This window comes from Archocentrus centrarchus, chromosome 5 (genome assembly GCF_007364275.1).
Source record: "Archocentrus centrarchus isolate MPI-CPG fArcCen1 chromosome 5, fArcCen1, whole genome shotgun sequence".
In the NCBI taxonomy this organism is placed as follows: Eukaryota; Metazoa; Chordata; class Actinopteri; order Cichliformes; family Cichlidae; genus Archocentrus; species Archocentrus centrarchus.
The window spans coordinates 6,599,503-6,616,145 of NC_044350.1; the positions used below are offsets into that span (position 1 = coordinate 6,599,503).

Consider the following 16,643-nt stretch of genomic DNA (forward strand, 5'->3'; position numbering starts at 1 on the left):
TTTAATCATGGGAGTTCTTGTTTGAGAAGCTAAGTATGTATTCACTGATATGTAAACGGGGGCTCTGGGAAACCTATTTAAACCCATTTTCTGCCTTACAAGAATATTAATTTGAAAGTGACCTTTTTTGTGACCTTTCAGTTTCGCTGTTTCTCACGTTTAACTGAGAGGTGCATGTGGTGGCATGTTGTGACAGCATGGTTATTATTGAATAAGCTGATTGTGGAAAACTAGTATGTTCTTGCTTTTGTCACCTTCACATTTGAAGTAATTTCCACTGTTTCTCTTTTTTTTCCATTCTACCACCCCCACCCCCTAACTTTCCTTTACTGCCTCCTCTCTTCTTCTTCTTCTCTCCTCCTCTTCGATCGATTGCTTGCCGATCCAGCCAGGACACTCCAGTGGTGACATCCTGTGGAGCCACAGATTAAAGTAAGTACTTTAGAGAACCATCAACAGATGCCAGCATTTGGTTAGGAAACACTAGTCATTTACCTACTTTTGGATCCGTTTTTCCTTATGTCTTCTCAAAGAAGGGCATTATATGGAAATAGTTGTGAGTTTGAATGCCACAGGATGATAAGAAAGGTTTTGCATAGTAACCGATTTCCTCCTTTCGTGATGCAGTTGCATGTTGACATGACTTTGAATGCTTAAACATATGCGAGGGGCCAGGTTAGTGAGTGGTGTCGGTGTTCAGAGTTAACTGTGAACCTGAAAAGTAAAGAAAATTGCAGATAGTGTGCTGGCTCATGTCTGCATCCCCAGACTATCCTAGAAGTCATTACTCCTTGTGTGGTGTATAAACACGTCAAAAACAAACAATGACCCCGGGCAGACTCCACACTGCAAAACAATTTCAAAGCCTGCAGTGTAGTGTAAACACAAAACATGGCTAACCTTCACGCAGGGAAGACTTCACCTTAAACCCAGTGTTTGTTTTATAGTCCCTGTCGACCTTGGTCAGATATAGTTTACATCTCTTTGGTTCTTTTCAGGTCGATGTAGCTCAGGTTCTGTGCTGACATTTAGGGTTGAGGCTTTCAGTGGAACTCTGTAAACAACATGTGGGTTTATGGAAAAAGCTTTGAAATTAAGAATTGTTGGAGATCTCATTATTCAGCTCTTCAAATTAAAAAAAGATAGAGAAGAAAACCATGTTCGCAGTGGTAAATGTGAGATGACTGATTTTCAGTGTTGTTCTAAATCAGGTGTAAATAGTGCTTTGTGGCGTGTAGATTTCCCATATAAGGATTCATTTTCACCCCTCGTAGACTCTTCTGCCTCTGTGAGCTGTTTCACACTGAGCCGGGGGTGACTGTAAGGCGAGGTGAACCCATATTTTTAATAAAGCCCAGCTGCTGAATGATCAAATAGAGTCTCTAATTAAGGCCTGAGTGTACACCCATGTAAAATTCTCTCTGGAATGCTAACAACCTGTGATATTTCCAGAGGAATTTGCTGTGCAGGTCTCAGAGAAGGGAAGAGATTCAAGTGTTTGGGGTTCAGAGGGAGGAGGGGCAGTGCTCATGTGGCAAGGCAACATGTTGTTCACATCCGTGTCAGATTGAGGCTAATGAAGGCCAGACTGATCCTTGGATGCAAGCCTTAAGTAAATGATCCCTCTTTGAATATATTAGCGCCCCGTAGCAGCGTTGTGCCTCCCTGCCGTGCCAGCGCTGCTATGTGTTGTCTTGTGGTCTGACGAGGCCGGTCGAAATGGTTGTCACGGTGTTCGATCACGCTGTATACCGTTCAGTTTGTTTTACAGCAGCGTTGTTACATTAACTTAGCGGCGAGGAAGTACTCAGGCTGATCATTTCCAGGTTAGTGTGTCTGCAAAACAGCTTGATAGTAAATGGAAAGTATGAGTGTTGTGTCATTTGACAATGTAAATGAGCCATCTCAAATTTTTCCCCACCCTCTTAAGAGGGATTGGATTTACATAACAGGCTGGGGTTTGATGCTCAAGGAGATGGTTCGTGTTAACAAAACCTGAATTCTCAGTTATTTTGTAGTTTTGGTTTGAATGAAATAATTCTACTAATTTTTATTTTATTCTGTTATTCTTTTTCAAAGTGGTCAGAAATAAATTTAAGAAAAGTTTTCAAGTAAGTGAACAAAATATCACTATCAGAACTTTTTCCACTACAATTTATGGCCAAAGCAGCACTTAGCATGGAAATGAATCCCAAACTAGTAATTACAAAGCACTTTGGAATATTAATTGGGAAGACAAGGACATATAAATGAAACAATTGTGAATGCACCCCTTCTAAGCTACTGTAGCATCTCATTAATAAATACCTTTCTGGTTCTTTAGTGCTGTGCCTGCCTTACCGATTAAAACAATGTCATTTGATTTTCGCTGATAAAGCATCTGTGCTTCATAGATGGATGGATTGGATGGATCCAATTAACCATAGTCATCGCTCATGTTTTTAAGCTGACAGTGGAAGTCTTGCGTAGAATAGCCTTGATTTTGGTAGTTTTGTGAGGTGCTCTTGCAGAGTACTTTGAAAGCCCATAAAGAGCGGAATGTGAAGAATGCCCCCTTGATGCAGCTTTGATTTACAGCAAATTTTCTCAATTAGGCGTGGGAGGGAAGTAATTGATTTTCAGTAGGCAGTGTACAATGATTGGGAATTCTTAAAGGATGAGAAAGTGACCGAGATCCATAGCTTTTTCCTTTTACTGTGTATTATATACAATCAACACTGCAATTACTTGGGGCTTTTACTTAAAATTTCATACAGGTTTTATTAGAAGATAATGCATCTTTTTATGCAGAGCACTCACATTCGACAACCTACACATTTACAGCAGGTTATGAGGATTGATGGCTTGTAGCTACAGCTGCACAGGTGCAGCTAGTGTCTCATAAGGCGTTCTGACCTTTTGCACAACACATACCATGCTGGTCTGTTTGTAAGCACTAGTCCTGTTTGTAAACACGAACAGAGAGATGAGAAGCACATTTGCCCCGGTCACACTCGGCTCGCAAGACAGGCACAACACAACGTGACAAGCAACAGATGTGTCACACAGGCTGAAATCAAAACAGCCATCCAGCATGGAGTTGTGCACACCATCAGACATGGATTCTGTGATGAGGCGGGGAGGCAGCGAGCACTGCTGGCAGATGAGACAAGGCAGCGCCTCTGCTGCTCCCAGCTTCCTGTCTAGAAGAGGACAGGCCTGTTTGTAGGCTGCTTTGGCACTCCTAGTCACTTTGTCATCTGGGGTGCTCACTGCAGCTCTGATCACACGTACACATTGCATTCAAAGAGCGTCATATCAGCCGTGTGACAGGTAGGCTCCCAATGAGACAACAGCCAAAGGGGATGTCCTTTTCAATACACTGTATGAGCACAAACGCAGTGTGCCAAGACAAAATAACATCATATGACATCATTCTGAATGCTCATACGTTCTCTTGTCTGTTTGGAAAGACGTTAGTAACATGGTGTGGGTTTGGTTCTGCTAATAACAGAAAGGCCTTTATGGCGACACGTGTCCACTCCATGCAGACTGATTCTTGTGTTTGACAGCAGCAGTAAAAGTGCAGCTTCACACAAGCAACGCATTAATGACATCCTCAGAAGCTTAATCTGCCTTGTGCCGCTGCCCCACAAGCAAACAGCGCAGCTTCACTTTGAGCCATGGGGAGAGAAATGGGAATCTATCATCAGAACAAGTGAATGAATGAATGAAGGTGCAGCAACAGCTGCTTGACTGAGCACATACAACAGACTGTCACCCCACATCTGTTTACCACTTCGACTGCCACACGAGTGTTTATATCCATGGGTGTAATTGAGCTATTTTCCCAGGGGCAGCTGTAACCCGCACTAAGTTATAGCCCAACTTTCCATTAAAGCGTGGGGGGAAGTTTTACTGATAGTAATCACGCTCAGCAACACTGCTATGTAAATATGGCTTATCAGTTTTGCCAATTTGGTTAAGTGGCATGTACGTGGGTGATTCATACATCCAGCTCTGTGGCTGTGACACAGGCCACATACTGTAGACATTTATTAAACATAGATAACTTGCATTACTAAGTATATATACAGCAAGAACATAATAATGAAAATGATGGTGTGTCAAACCAATATTGTGTGGAAAAGATGAAAAATATTCAAGCTGCCATGTGGTCAAACTTAACTGTCTGCATTCAGCATGTACAGTATATGGAAATTGTAATGGGAATATCTAGATCTAAAACGCACCATTTAAATATTCAAATGTTAACACCAAACAATATGATGCATTATGGCTTTTAGTATTTGCATACAACTCTGTTTGCTGCTGTGAGGTGGGGGTAATACAAGGAAGAGAGAGAGAGAAAGATAGTGAGGGAGAAACACTGAGCGGATGTGGAGGACACAAACAAAGCCTTTGTGTGCAGGTCCATAGGAAAATGACATTTGATAACTGTGTGAATTCCTGTGTTAGCTCAATTTAACAGTTAATGTGTATTTTGTATATCTTTCACTTATTGCGGTTGTAGGGAAAACATTTTTTTCTCCACATGCCGATGCAGTTATTTCTATACTTTCAGGTGTACATGTTTTTTGAAAAATGTTTCACTAATTGCAGCTTCTTATTTTACACAAATAAAGTGAGGTTTAAGTTCAAGATGCTCAGAATTTGGCCACTATTGTAAAGGTACCGGACAATGGAGGGTTGGGTTAAATGTTAAAATTATCTTTGCTCTCTTGGCTTGCAAGTTAATTATTTCACAAATTGAATTCACAAAAGGCAGACCACTAAATGAAGTCAGCCACTCTTTGATCGCAGATGTATTTGTCCAGTTGCCTAACCCCTAGCACCGGAGACCTACTTCTGTAAAAATAGAAAGCTTTAGCGCCGCAGAACTGTGTCATAGTATATTTTCTTGTTCTTATTCATTAATTTAAAGTAAAGGATCAACTACTGTATTTCTTGCTGGAGAAGATGCTTGTTTAAGGAAGTGAATGTATTTCGTTATTGTAGCACCTGTAACATGTTTGCCATGAGGATCAGATATCACATAGCAACAGACGAGCAGTCTTTTACTGCATATTTCCATCAGGAACAGTGGCTTAGTTTGACAAAAAAGAAAAAAAACTTCAACCGCAGATAAACAGCAGGGTTAGTGTACGGGCAGCAGTGTTGCATGTACTGATAATCTTGACTTTGCACGACTGTCTGCAGCACATGCAGCTCTGCTGCATGTGCTGCAGACAGTACTGAGAAGAGTCAAAGCTGCCCTGCGGGACAGACTATATGATCACACCATTTCTAAATGATCCCGCAAATCTTTTTCTGCTTTTCATTCTCGAACTTAAATTAAAAAAAAAAAAAAAAAAAAAAAAGGGTTTCAAATCAGTGCATATCAGACAACATACTGTATGTGGCAATATCTAATTTACTGGTTGGGAAGAAAAAAGTCGTCAGCAACAGATTTCACTTGTGATCCTTTTGGATATTTTATTATCATATGTCTCGTACATTAAAAATATACCTTACATTAAATAATAAGCCGTGCCTCAGTTCTTCTTTTCACTGTCACCTTCTTTATTATCCTGGCAGTGATTCTGTAGGTCAAACATTAAGCACACAGATACGGAGGGATGGTGAGAGGAAGAAAGACAGCAGGACAGGAGCTGGCCCTGGTCACCGTCTGACAGGGTTAAACATAGTGAAGGATCGCCAGTCCAAACAGTGACATCTGTAGCCACCATCAGCGTGCGCTGTAATTAAGTGGAATCTGTGAGCTTTAATTCTATTTGCTGTCCAATAACAGCTCTCTGTAATGAATAATTTAAGGAATAAAACAGGCTGTTACTTGACGCCTTTTCACTTTGCGTTTAAATTTAGCTGGTGTCATTGTCCGGCAGTGTGATTAATAGTTTATCAGTCTCGACTATACATCTCCATGAAATATCTCTTTCCATGTGTCATTGAACTGCACATGGAAATTGGTTAGATTTTTAATCAGGCATAGCTTAGGCCAGTCAAAAAAAGGAAAATGACCAAAGGAACTGGCTCTCAAAATGCACTTACATCCAGGTAAGACACTAGATGCCATTTGTGGAATAAGTCTGTCTAGCTCTGTCTTTCTGCGCACTGTTCATCTTTTTAAAATTGTGCTTTTTTTCGTCATTTTCCTATGATAATTAGATTGTGACCTCATAGAGGCTACAGTATCCAGCCTAAATGTGGTTTTAAATAAGCCTGAGGTGTGTAACAGTGAAAGTGAGTTGTGAAAGAGGCGCCTACCACAAGGGGGTTGACTAGTGAGCCAGAGATTGGCTTCCCTCTCAAATAAAGATTAGGCCTTTATTTCACCATCTAATCCCTGCAAATCTCTTATGAAGGAACTTGGATGATGCGGGGCGTCTAATGGCACAGAGACTTCACTGTCTGCATGTCTTCTTTATCTCTGAATGTACACAAATGGATACAGCAACCTCTGGTCCCAGGTTAGTCAGTCCATTTAATCTGAATTACAACTCAGGTTAAGCCGAAGCAAGCAGGTTACCTTAATTTCTACACAGCGCTTGTTTGCTTTTCTTACCAATAAGCTGCATTGCACTTGAAGTTGCTTGTGGCATTTTACATTTTGTTGCTACTATACTGTGTTTAGCTAAGTTGGGGCTGTGTTGCGACTTTTCTAGTTATTGAATATCTCCATTTTTCCCCTCTCAACTATGCAGAACATTCTTTTTATTGAATTATTAATGTGAATTTTGAATTATTGAAGGAAGATAATTTCTGATCAGATTAATATTAACTCCCTGTGAAATATTTATGACTTATGTTAAAAACGATGAGCTTACAGAACCATTAATATAATCATAAACAGACATAGTAGTGGTGACACAGAGTCAAATGTGCTATGGCCGCTCCAGCCTCTTTTAATGCAGCTTCCCTTGAGGTTGGTGAATATGAAATATTGCAAGAGTCTGTTTTGTACTTTGAAGCTTGGCTGATGTCATTGGCCATCCCTGCCCCGGGGCTCGCGGGAGTGTCACAGGGGATAGTTCACCAGGTTACCTTTGTGACCTTGTCCACAAATGACCTGAACTATGGGCAGAGGAAAAGTCACAAAGATGTTTTGTTGTTAATATTAAGCTGGTCCTCTTATCACCTTCGCTGATTGGCAGCGCTCCACTGACAGCTCGACTTAGTCGGCTACACCCCCCCACCCCCAACTTTTGCTCTGAAGCCTGGTGGCTAAACTCAAATAAGACCGGTGCTGGCTTTGCCATTCTTTATCTGTTTTTCACAAGGTGTGGCACAAAGTGAATTTCATCATGCGAGCCCTGAGCAGGTTAAATCTAGTCTTTTGTCAGTTTTGATTAAAACTCTCTTTAGATTAATGATATTCAGCAAAGATTTGATCTATCATTTGCCATTCTTTGGTTTTGTTATTACGATCTTCCCATTGTATTTATAAAATATGGAAATCAGACAAAAATAAACCATTATTCTAACATAATGGTAAGCACCTCGAAAATATGGTTACATTAATTATGTTTTAAATGCTAATGCCAGTGAAGAACATAATAACGAAGACATGAAAGACTCCCTATTCAAAATCTGATAGCCAGGGAGAAGCAAATTATTTCAAATATTTGATATTTAAATTATTTTCAAATGAACTGAGACATGAGTAGAGTAGAGGCGAGTAGTTTCCCCTGGTGATCCTTCAGGCTCCTTTGTTTCCTTGGTGTGTCTCCAGCTCATTAATGTTCTAAGCATGTGAGGGAACCAGACCATACCCTGTAACCCATAGCCGGATGACACCTCGGGCCCAACACACACATACAGTACATGCGCTTGCGTTCACACACACGCACACACGTACACAAAAATCCCTCAGCTGTTTAAAGTCCACTGGCTCTTTCAGGAAGTGATGGCCGCCGCGCTGTCCTGATTAAAATGACAATAGTCTAATTAACTCGACCCCAGTGTCAGTGCACTAAACGGCTGATGGCCCGCCAGTTCCTGTTTGAAAACCCTTTGTCTCCTCATCATCCAAAAATATGACTTTTTTTTTTTCAGCAAAATGCCTCAACCCCATTTGACGGGATTTGCTAATAGCAATTATTTCTCATGAGCTAATTAAATCTAGGCAAAGTTTTCCATTCGCTTTTTTAAATTTTTTTTTTCCCTGCTGTAGAAATCCTTCTATACAATCCTCCAGGGATTTTTCATTCAGGGTATAATATCACAAGCACCTTCAAGCAGTATTAGTCATTTAGATTATATACAATTCTAAAGAGGTGTTTTGGTCTTCAGCCTGATTATATTTCATTTTTGCACTTTTAATCAAATCATTTACTGATACAAAGTTGTGCTTCCTTCCAGTTGGTCACCCAAAGCCTCTGCTGGTCAACAGGTCAAACTGCCTGATTAAAAAGGGCCAAAGATGATACATTCAAGCAAATTGGCCCAAATCTTTTAACCATCTCTCACTAACAATTTTTGAAAATGAGACTTTAATCCAGCCCCCATTAATCTTTTGCATTGTTTGATGGACTTGTCTAAAGTGCAGAGGAAAGAAAAAAGAACAACAACATAAAAAAAAAACTTTAATGACTGAAGAAGAAACTGCTTTTTGTTCTATTATCCTTCTGTTGGTGATTAAGGTCTGTAGGGAGATAATTACGCTTTAGTCTGGAGTTAATGAAACGAAAACTTCTCTTTTCTTGTGGAAAGGAAGGGCAGATCTTTTGTACTGCTATCTGCAGACATCTCCCACCCTTGACAAGTCACACAGAGAATTGGTTTTGTTTTAAGGTTGCAGCCCCCCCTCCACTGCCTGTCAGTCCATGGCTGATATGAGGGATCTGTGAATGAAGCCAGAGTCAATGAGGTCTGCCTTCGCTGCACTGGTGCAGCTTTCTGTCCTTCCTGTGAACATAAGGCAACACATCAAATAGCAACATCACAACAAGTCATCTGGGATATGTGCTAATTTGAATGAAGGAAAATTCAGGGCCAAAAAAAAAAGAGATAGATGTTCAGTGTGTGCATAACATGTTTTAGTGTTGTTACAGCACTTCACTTACAGTAACAACCATGTGTTCACCATCAGATGACCCCGCTTTGTTGAGCACAAAAGGAATGCACAGATTTGAATTTATCACATAGCAACACGGGGGCCATATGTATCATCTGACTTTAGATGCCCCCTTTGAACACGTGGTGTTGACTAAACTATCGCTTGGAAGGCTGATGTTGTGTGGCACAAGTGGTGGCGAGAGTGCACATATTAAGATGTCCTTGTAGAAGTTCACATCTGGTGTGAGGAACTGTGTGTGTGTGTGTGTGCGTGTGTGCGTGTGTGTGTGTGTGTGTGTGTGTGTGTGTGTGTGTGTGTGTGTGTGTGTGTGTGTGTGTGTGTGTGTGTAGAGCAGCAACACCTCCCCACCCTCCCTGCCCCTTCTGCCCCTCCTGCCCCTCCAGCAGCACTCTCACGTTTCATCATCTGTTCTCCAGCGCCACGGTGCTCCGGCACAAGTTGGCCGCTCTGGATCCATCTGTTGTTATTATTTTCCACTGATAATTGGCTTGAACAATGGAATGCCTTTGAAACCCAACACCCTGTTTATTTTCCTGAGGTCTCATTTCTGCTCTCTTTCCCTCTATCCTACCCTCTCTCACCCCTCAATTTCTCCCTCTCTCTCCTCCTGTCAACTTGTGTCACCTCACCCCTAGCCCCCCCCCCCCCCCCCCCCCCCCCACCCCCCCCACCCCTCGATCCATTTGAGAGAGTTTCACATGAAAATTGCATCTTTGACTGGCCACATCAGTATGTGTCACTCAGCATCTGATGCTTCTCTTTAGATTTTCTGGAGGGGCTTGACGCTCCCTCTTTTTTTTTGGTTTTTACTCAGATGGGCAGTTTTTTTTTCCAGGAGCTTTCCACTTACACGTCTGTTTTCGTGGCCTAAAAGATTGGGAGACAGATTGGGGGTGGGGGGGCATAGAATAGTCTTTAGAATGAAAGGCATTGGACAGTGGATATTGGGATAAATCAAATTTTTCTGCCTGTTAAAATTCAGTATTTCCACCTGGAGGCATGTAGAAGAGAAGCATATGTAAAGATGAACAAATAGATCGCAAGGTGTACTTTTATTTTAATTGAGGACATCATTTAATAAAAGCCCAGACCAAAAAAATGACCTACTTAGATTAATTAAATTTGATATTTAAATTTTTAATTAGTGTTTTAGGTTGTAATTAAATAATTTCATGTTGAAGTCTTTGTTCCAGTGACATTTATAGACTGGTACATTTTATTTAGTCAGAATTTTATCAACAGCCTTGCAAAATACTATTGATGAAACAATTGGCTATGTGTATGTAAATGTAAAATAATCATATGCTATATTGCCAAAAGTATTGACTCACCCATCCAAATCATTGAATTCAGGTGTATAAAACCAAGCACCTAGGCATGCAGACTGCTTTTACTAACATGAGTGAAAGAATGGTTCACTCTCAGGAGCAAGTCGAGTCATGAAATTTCCTCAATACTAAATATTCCACAGTCAGCTGTTAGCGGTATTATAACAAAGTCGAATCAATTGAGAATGACAGCCACTGAGCTACGAAGTGGTAGGCCACATAAAATGACAGGTCAGTGGATGCTGAGACGTATAGTGCGCAGAGGTCACCAACGTTCAGCAGTCAGTCACTACAGATCTCCAAACTTCGTGTGGCCTTCAGATTAGCTCAAGAACAGCGCGTAGAGAGCTTCATGGAATGGGTTTCCCTGGCCGAGTAGCGCCATCCAAGCCTCACATCACCAAGCGCGATGCAAAGCGTCACATGCTGTGGTGTAAAGCACGCTGCCACTGGACTCTAGAGCAGTGGAAACGTGTTCTCTGGAGTGACGATCCACACTTCTCAATCCGACAATCCGATGGATGAGTCTGGGTTTGGTGGTTGCCAGGAGAACAGTACTTGTCTGATTACATTGTGCCAAGTGTAAAGTTTGGTGGAGGGGGGGGGGTTATGGTGTGGGGTTGTTTTTCAGGAGTTCGGCTCAGCCCCTTAGTCCCAATGAAAGGAACTCTTAGTGCTTCAGCATACCAAGACATTTTGGAGAAGATCATGCTCCCAACTTTGTGGGAACAGTTTGGGGATGGCTCCTTCCTGTTCCAGCATGACTGCACACCAGTGCGCAAAGCAGGTCCATAAAAGCCTCAACCCCATAGAACACCTTTGGGATGAATTAGAGCGGAGTCTGTGAGCCAGGCCTTCTCGTCCAGCATCAATGTCTGACCTCACAAATGCACTTCTGGAAGAATGGGCAAAAATTGCCATAAACACTCCTAAACCTTGTGGAAAGCCTTCCCAGAAGTTTTGAAGCTGTTATAGCTGCAAAAGGTGGGCCGACATCATATTAAACCCTACGGATGGGATGTCACTCAAGTTCATATGCATGTTATGGCAGTCGTGCAAATACTTTTGAAAATACAGTGAAAAAGTGTAAAGAAGGTCAAGTTCCTCCTATGTAACGTTGGGAAATCCTCTGTTGTTTTCATTGGATGTTTTTGAGACATGAGGAAGCCCCCCTTTTTTTTTTTTTTGTTTTTTTTGGTGACTGCGCTCTTGTTCATTTGTTCTGTATGCTCTTGTCTAATTAAAAGAGGCCAGGACAGGTAGGGCTCTCAGCAGGCATCTGTTCTGTGCCAGTTCTTCATTTGCTGAGTGTTTGTGTTTATGCAAACTGGCCTCTTCCTGCATATTTAATCTAGAGGTAGGCACCAGCTTTTGTTGTGTTTTGACCACATACCTCTAGTACCTCTCAGCTCTGCCGTCTGGCCAGGCTAGTTCTCTCTCTCTTTCACTCTCTCTCATACACACATGCAAACTCACTCAACTTCCTCACACTACTTAGACTACTTTCACTGGCAGCTTTCTCCTCTTCTTCAGAAGTGGATTTCAAACACTCAGCGCTTGGAGGGAATATGCATCAATATACAGTTTTGTAAACATGAGTCCGTTTAACTGTCCTGAGGTAAGTCTGTGAAGATTATATTATCTTTACACAGATTCTCATGTTTTCTCCTCCTCTTCATTCCTTTTATGGCGCGGTGCTGGAAGACTGTGTTCGTGCAGGTGTGTTTGTGGGTGTGTTTCGTAAGTGATTGACAGATTTTGTGCATGGGGTGTAGATGGCAATGGCTTATTGGTCCTGAATACATGCTATTGCAACATGTACAGTATTTACCATATAGTGTAACATTGCAAATTGGCGAAGTCAGTAAAGTAATTTATTCGTTTCCTGAAGAGAAAAAACAAACCATGAAGGAATCATTAAAGTAATTTGTCAATCAGAAGTGGAAAATATTTGCTATTTAACTATTTTTTCCACTCATGCTAAAGCAAAAAAAAATTCTATCTACATTTTTTAAGTTACATGGGCAAAACAAAGAAGCAATAAGTTAGCTACAGCGAGAAGCTAATGCACACAATACGTGTGTATTGTGCTTTCCCAGCAAAAAAAAAAAATCACAAATGATTGTAAAATGTATCACCTATTTAGTTTAAGTTGACAGTATCCTGTTGTACATGTGCAAAATGTTCCTTTTGTTCAGCGCAGAGGGGTTGGAGGTGAGAGTAAGTGTTAACCCCATGTTGAGGGTATTAGTTCCTCCCCTCACTCATCGCATCTTGTTCTCCCTTTGTCTTTGTCGGGGGAAATGGAATCTGCAGCTTATTGATATTAATAGCGCACAGGATCTGTGGTTGGAGAGGAGCTGGGACCTGGGCGAGAGTGGTAACTTGATATGGCTGGGTAGAATTGACAGTCCTCCTGTTTGGCAAGGGGTTGGTCATAAAAATAGGATTGCATAATGCTTAGTGTGCTTTAGCCTTTTGTCTGCTGTGCTGTGCTATACACTACTGTACATGCAGGAGCAGGGTTAAACTTAACCCTGAACTAATTTCACATGCTAGCTATTAAACATTTTTCAACTGTGGATGCTGAGCTGCCCTGTTTGTGACTTCTCAGCTGACAGACTAATAAACTACGTGCAGTTTTCTGATTGATCAGTACATTAAAATCCCCAAAGAGTGGCATGGATTCAGTATCTATTTGATTAGACTTTTCATATTCAGTGAGCTCATTTAAATAGTGTAAAGAAATGTTTGGCCTTGTTTGTTTTGGGTTAGGACTGAAATTCCACTTCGTTGGTATTAAGACAGCAAAGAACTCCATGCACGCTCTGTGTACTTTGTTCTTAGCTCAGCAAAACGTGAGGGCAGGTCCAAAGAATCTGGGGGATCAGACAGGCCTGACATTCACCAGACTGTGCTGCTGCCTTTTAAGCTTTGAAAAAAAAAAAAAGAATCTGAAAATAAGCACCCAGAATAAGGGCTGGCTGGATTGAAGCTGGGTTTAATTGGTGGGTTTTGAGTCTGTTTGCGTGTCAGAAAGTGCTGTTGTTTACGGTCTGTGTGGGTGTTACAATATAACGCCCTGATCCTGCCAATCACATTAAAAAGCAAAAAGAAACAATGCATTTTTCTTCACTTTTTTTTTTTTAAATGCTGACTTTTTAGGGTTTATGAGACTTAGCCATGGTTTTCATTTAATCAGTCCTTCTTAATAAAATCCCAGAAGAAAAGAGGGGGGAAAAATAATGTGCAGTCAGCCCTTTTAGCAGATCAGATCTTACAGTAAGCAGCTGTGTTTGTTGAGAAGTGAGTCATGCTTCAGATTTTCCTGTGTTTCAGTGCACAGACAGTGACTTGAAAAATCTCCTGCACACACCCTAAAAACAAATACCAGTGACCCTGCATATTGATATCAGTGACTCTACACAACCAAAACCCTACTACGCCCTCTTTTTATTTACACAGTTCTTCTAGTACAGATCCACCAGCCTTAAACAGTGTTAAACCAGTATCACAACTTTTTTTCTTTTTGTTTAATTCAAACACACTGTTATACTCTGGCATGATAAATAGATGCTGTAGAATTATTCAGATGCTGATACTAAGTGGTCCAAACATCCAGGATGGGCTGTAAAGAACCATGAGACAACTCTGGCAGCCTCCTATTGACAACCATTGAGTTGAGCATTAATTAATATGGTAATGATATGTGAAGGTTCATTAACAAGCCGCCACAGAAGTAGCCACAGATACAGTATTAAGCGTGCTTAGAGTAATTAATGGAATAACTTTACTTAGTGGTAAATATTCATGGGCCCTTATCTTTTTGTCTGCACAGTGTGAAGAGAGAGGAGAGCCTGTCCATTAGAGGAGCTGAAGAGCTGTCCACAGTGAATGCAGGCCTTTTGTTGGGATTGGGTGCGTTTCAGTGGAGGGGTATTAATTCATATTTTGAACATGCAATCTTACAACAAAGCCAAAGGCACTGATAACATACCTGCGACTAGAGAGCATATTGTGAAGCCGTGACCCCTTCAAAAAATAGGGAAGTCCACTTCACAGGTTTGTGGACAGAATAAAATGAGTCTTTGTTCACACTCGCATGTAACCACAGCCGTTCATTACCATAGCAAAAAAACCCTTCTGATTGTCCATTTCCTCTGAAAATAGGGTGTTTGTGTGTTTTCCCCCACCACGACTACAGTGGAGCCTGTGGTATTTGCATACAGAATGGAAAAAAATGTTATGGATCATCTGAAAGGTTTTGGGCTAATAAAGGTTATGTGTTGCACACAAGAGTCTTGTAACAGCACTAATAAAAATGTCCTGAATGATTAACTTAAAAAGGGTAGTGTTCATTTTTGCATCATTTTTATTATGTACATCTAATTTATAGTCTTTGTATATACTATCTTTTTTTTTTTGTCTGTTAACAGTGAATTTGCAGACATAGTCAACTTAAATTTGGGTTTCTCTGCTCATTTTTGGTTGTTAGATTGTTGTCTACTTAAATTTAACAGTTTCAGGTGTCTGCTTTTGTCTGTAACCTACCCAATTTTTTAAATTTCCAGTAACACATATTCCACTACCTCTTCAATGACAAGCTAGTAGAATACATGTTACAATTAAGTACACACAATTAATAAAATTCAGGGATCCCGTCTCATTATCTTTGAGTTTTAAGCAGTTGCTGTTGAGATGCGTGAGTCATTCTTGACAGAAATCAGCAGACAGTTTTGCTCTATAGCTCTTTACAGGGATAGCCATCAATCCAACAACCCACCCAGGTAAAGAAAACACAACTTGATTTACTGTAAAATAATAAAAATAAAAAGCACAGAACAACTCATTATGACAGAACATGCGTAGTTTTTTAGAAGCTGTGCTACTACAAGCCTGGAACATGCTCCCTTGGGAAGGTCCAAGATTAATGGGTAACTGCAGGGTATAGCTGACAAACAGGCGTTTGAGTTTGTATCCAGGAGATTACTGTTCTCACCTGTGCTCACGAAGATGTTGTTTCCTGCACAGGTTTACCTGAAACGTTTGGGTTGATAAAACATATCCTATTGAGGATCACATGCATAGAAAAGTGAAGATGAATTTAAAGCCATTTAAAGAGACAGACTTGCTATTTTATTGTTTATATTGCTGATTTAACTCTGTTGCAAGATGATTTCTATTTCAAAAGGAATTTGTTGTCTTGTGTGCCATTTTGTCAAACAAAATGGCACAGCAGACCTACAACATCCAGCCAAAACTTTACAAGGGAACCTTGCAAAATGCTCTTTAGTTTCCTTTGTCTTTTAAAATTGTTGCATTTAGATTCATATTCTTAGTTTAGGCCTCTTACTGAGCATGCACATAACCCACCTTGGTGGGTAATTATCTCAACCAGGAGTTGTTCTATTCCCTAAAATCTCAATATGGGAGTGTGTGATGGGTTCCGTTTTCCCAACCGGGCTAAGCAGCATGCGCTTGTTTATCCTCACCCTACGATCTCTGCACCCCCACTGTTCTAAATGGCAATATTACAACCCTGTGCTGTTTGAAATGGAGACAATTATCTGTTTAGGTATTACAAGATGGGCTTTATATTACAAGGAGAAAAGGCGTACAGCTGCTATCAGGATCCCGTTGTTGCCTTTTTTCTCCAGTACAAATTTTCCATCATTAAAATGATGGAACATTTATCTAAATGGATGTTATGCATTGGGTAAACTCATTTAGCTCCCGGGGCTCTTTCAGGTGATGGGAATTAATGATGTTTAGTAGTTTGAAACTGAAAATATCTGTCATTTGTCACCACTCACCATTGATTTACGATTCCATTGATGATATGTTAATTGAAGTGTAATGAATCACAATAATAGGGTAGTTGTGTGGGAATGGTCCATTTTCAATGATTGTTCAACCCTCAGCAGAGTTCAGAGCGAGCTGCATGTTGACTCGCGTTTTCAACAAGGGCATTTAACTCATAATTAATGCTGAAACTGGGCACGTTGGGCCGGGTTGTTTTTATCTATGTTCAGCATCCTTTAGATATACACTCGCACAAATGCCTGGCCACAGTTTTGACTGCCAAATGTAAACGGCAAAAAAGAACAGTAGGAGAGGGAGTTGGAGCTTTTTTTTTCTTTCTTTCTTTCTTTCATATTTGGATATGCTTTAATGCTTTTATTCAAATTCACCTGAGATATTGCCCCACAGTCACTTCTCAGTTTACCATAAAAATA

At 40.7% G+C, this 16,643-nt stretch overlaps 1 protein-coding gene across 3 annotated transcripts in view; it reads left to right on the plus strand.

Annotated features, from left to right (window-relative positions):
- The window catches only part of foxp1b (forkhead box P1b), a 147,685-nt gene that overhangs the window by 34,223 nt on the left and 96,819 nt on the right, over window positions 1-16,643 (plus strand). For all 3 annotated transcript variants that reach the window (XM_030729435.1, XM_030729436.1, XM_030729432.1), the window contains exon 4: window positions 389-432. The gene's annotated coding sequence lies outside the window, so the exon portion shown is untranslated. The remainder of the gene's footprint in view (window positions 1-388; window positions 433-16,643) is intronic.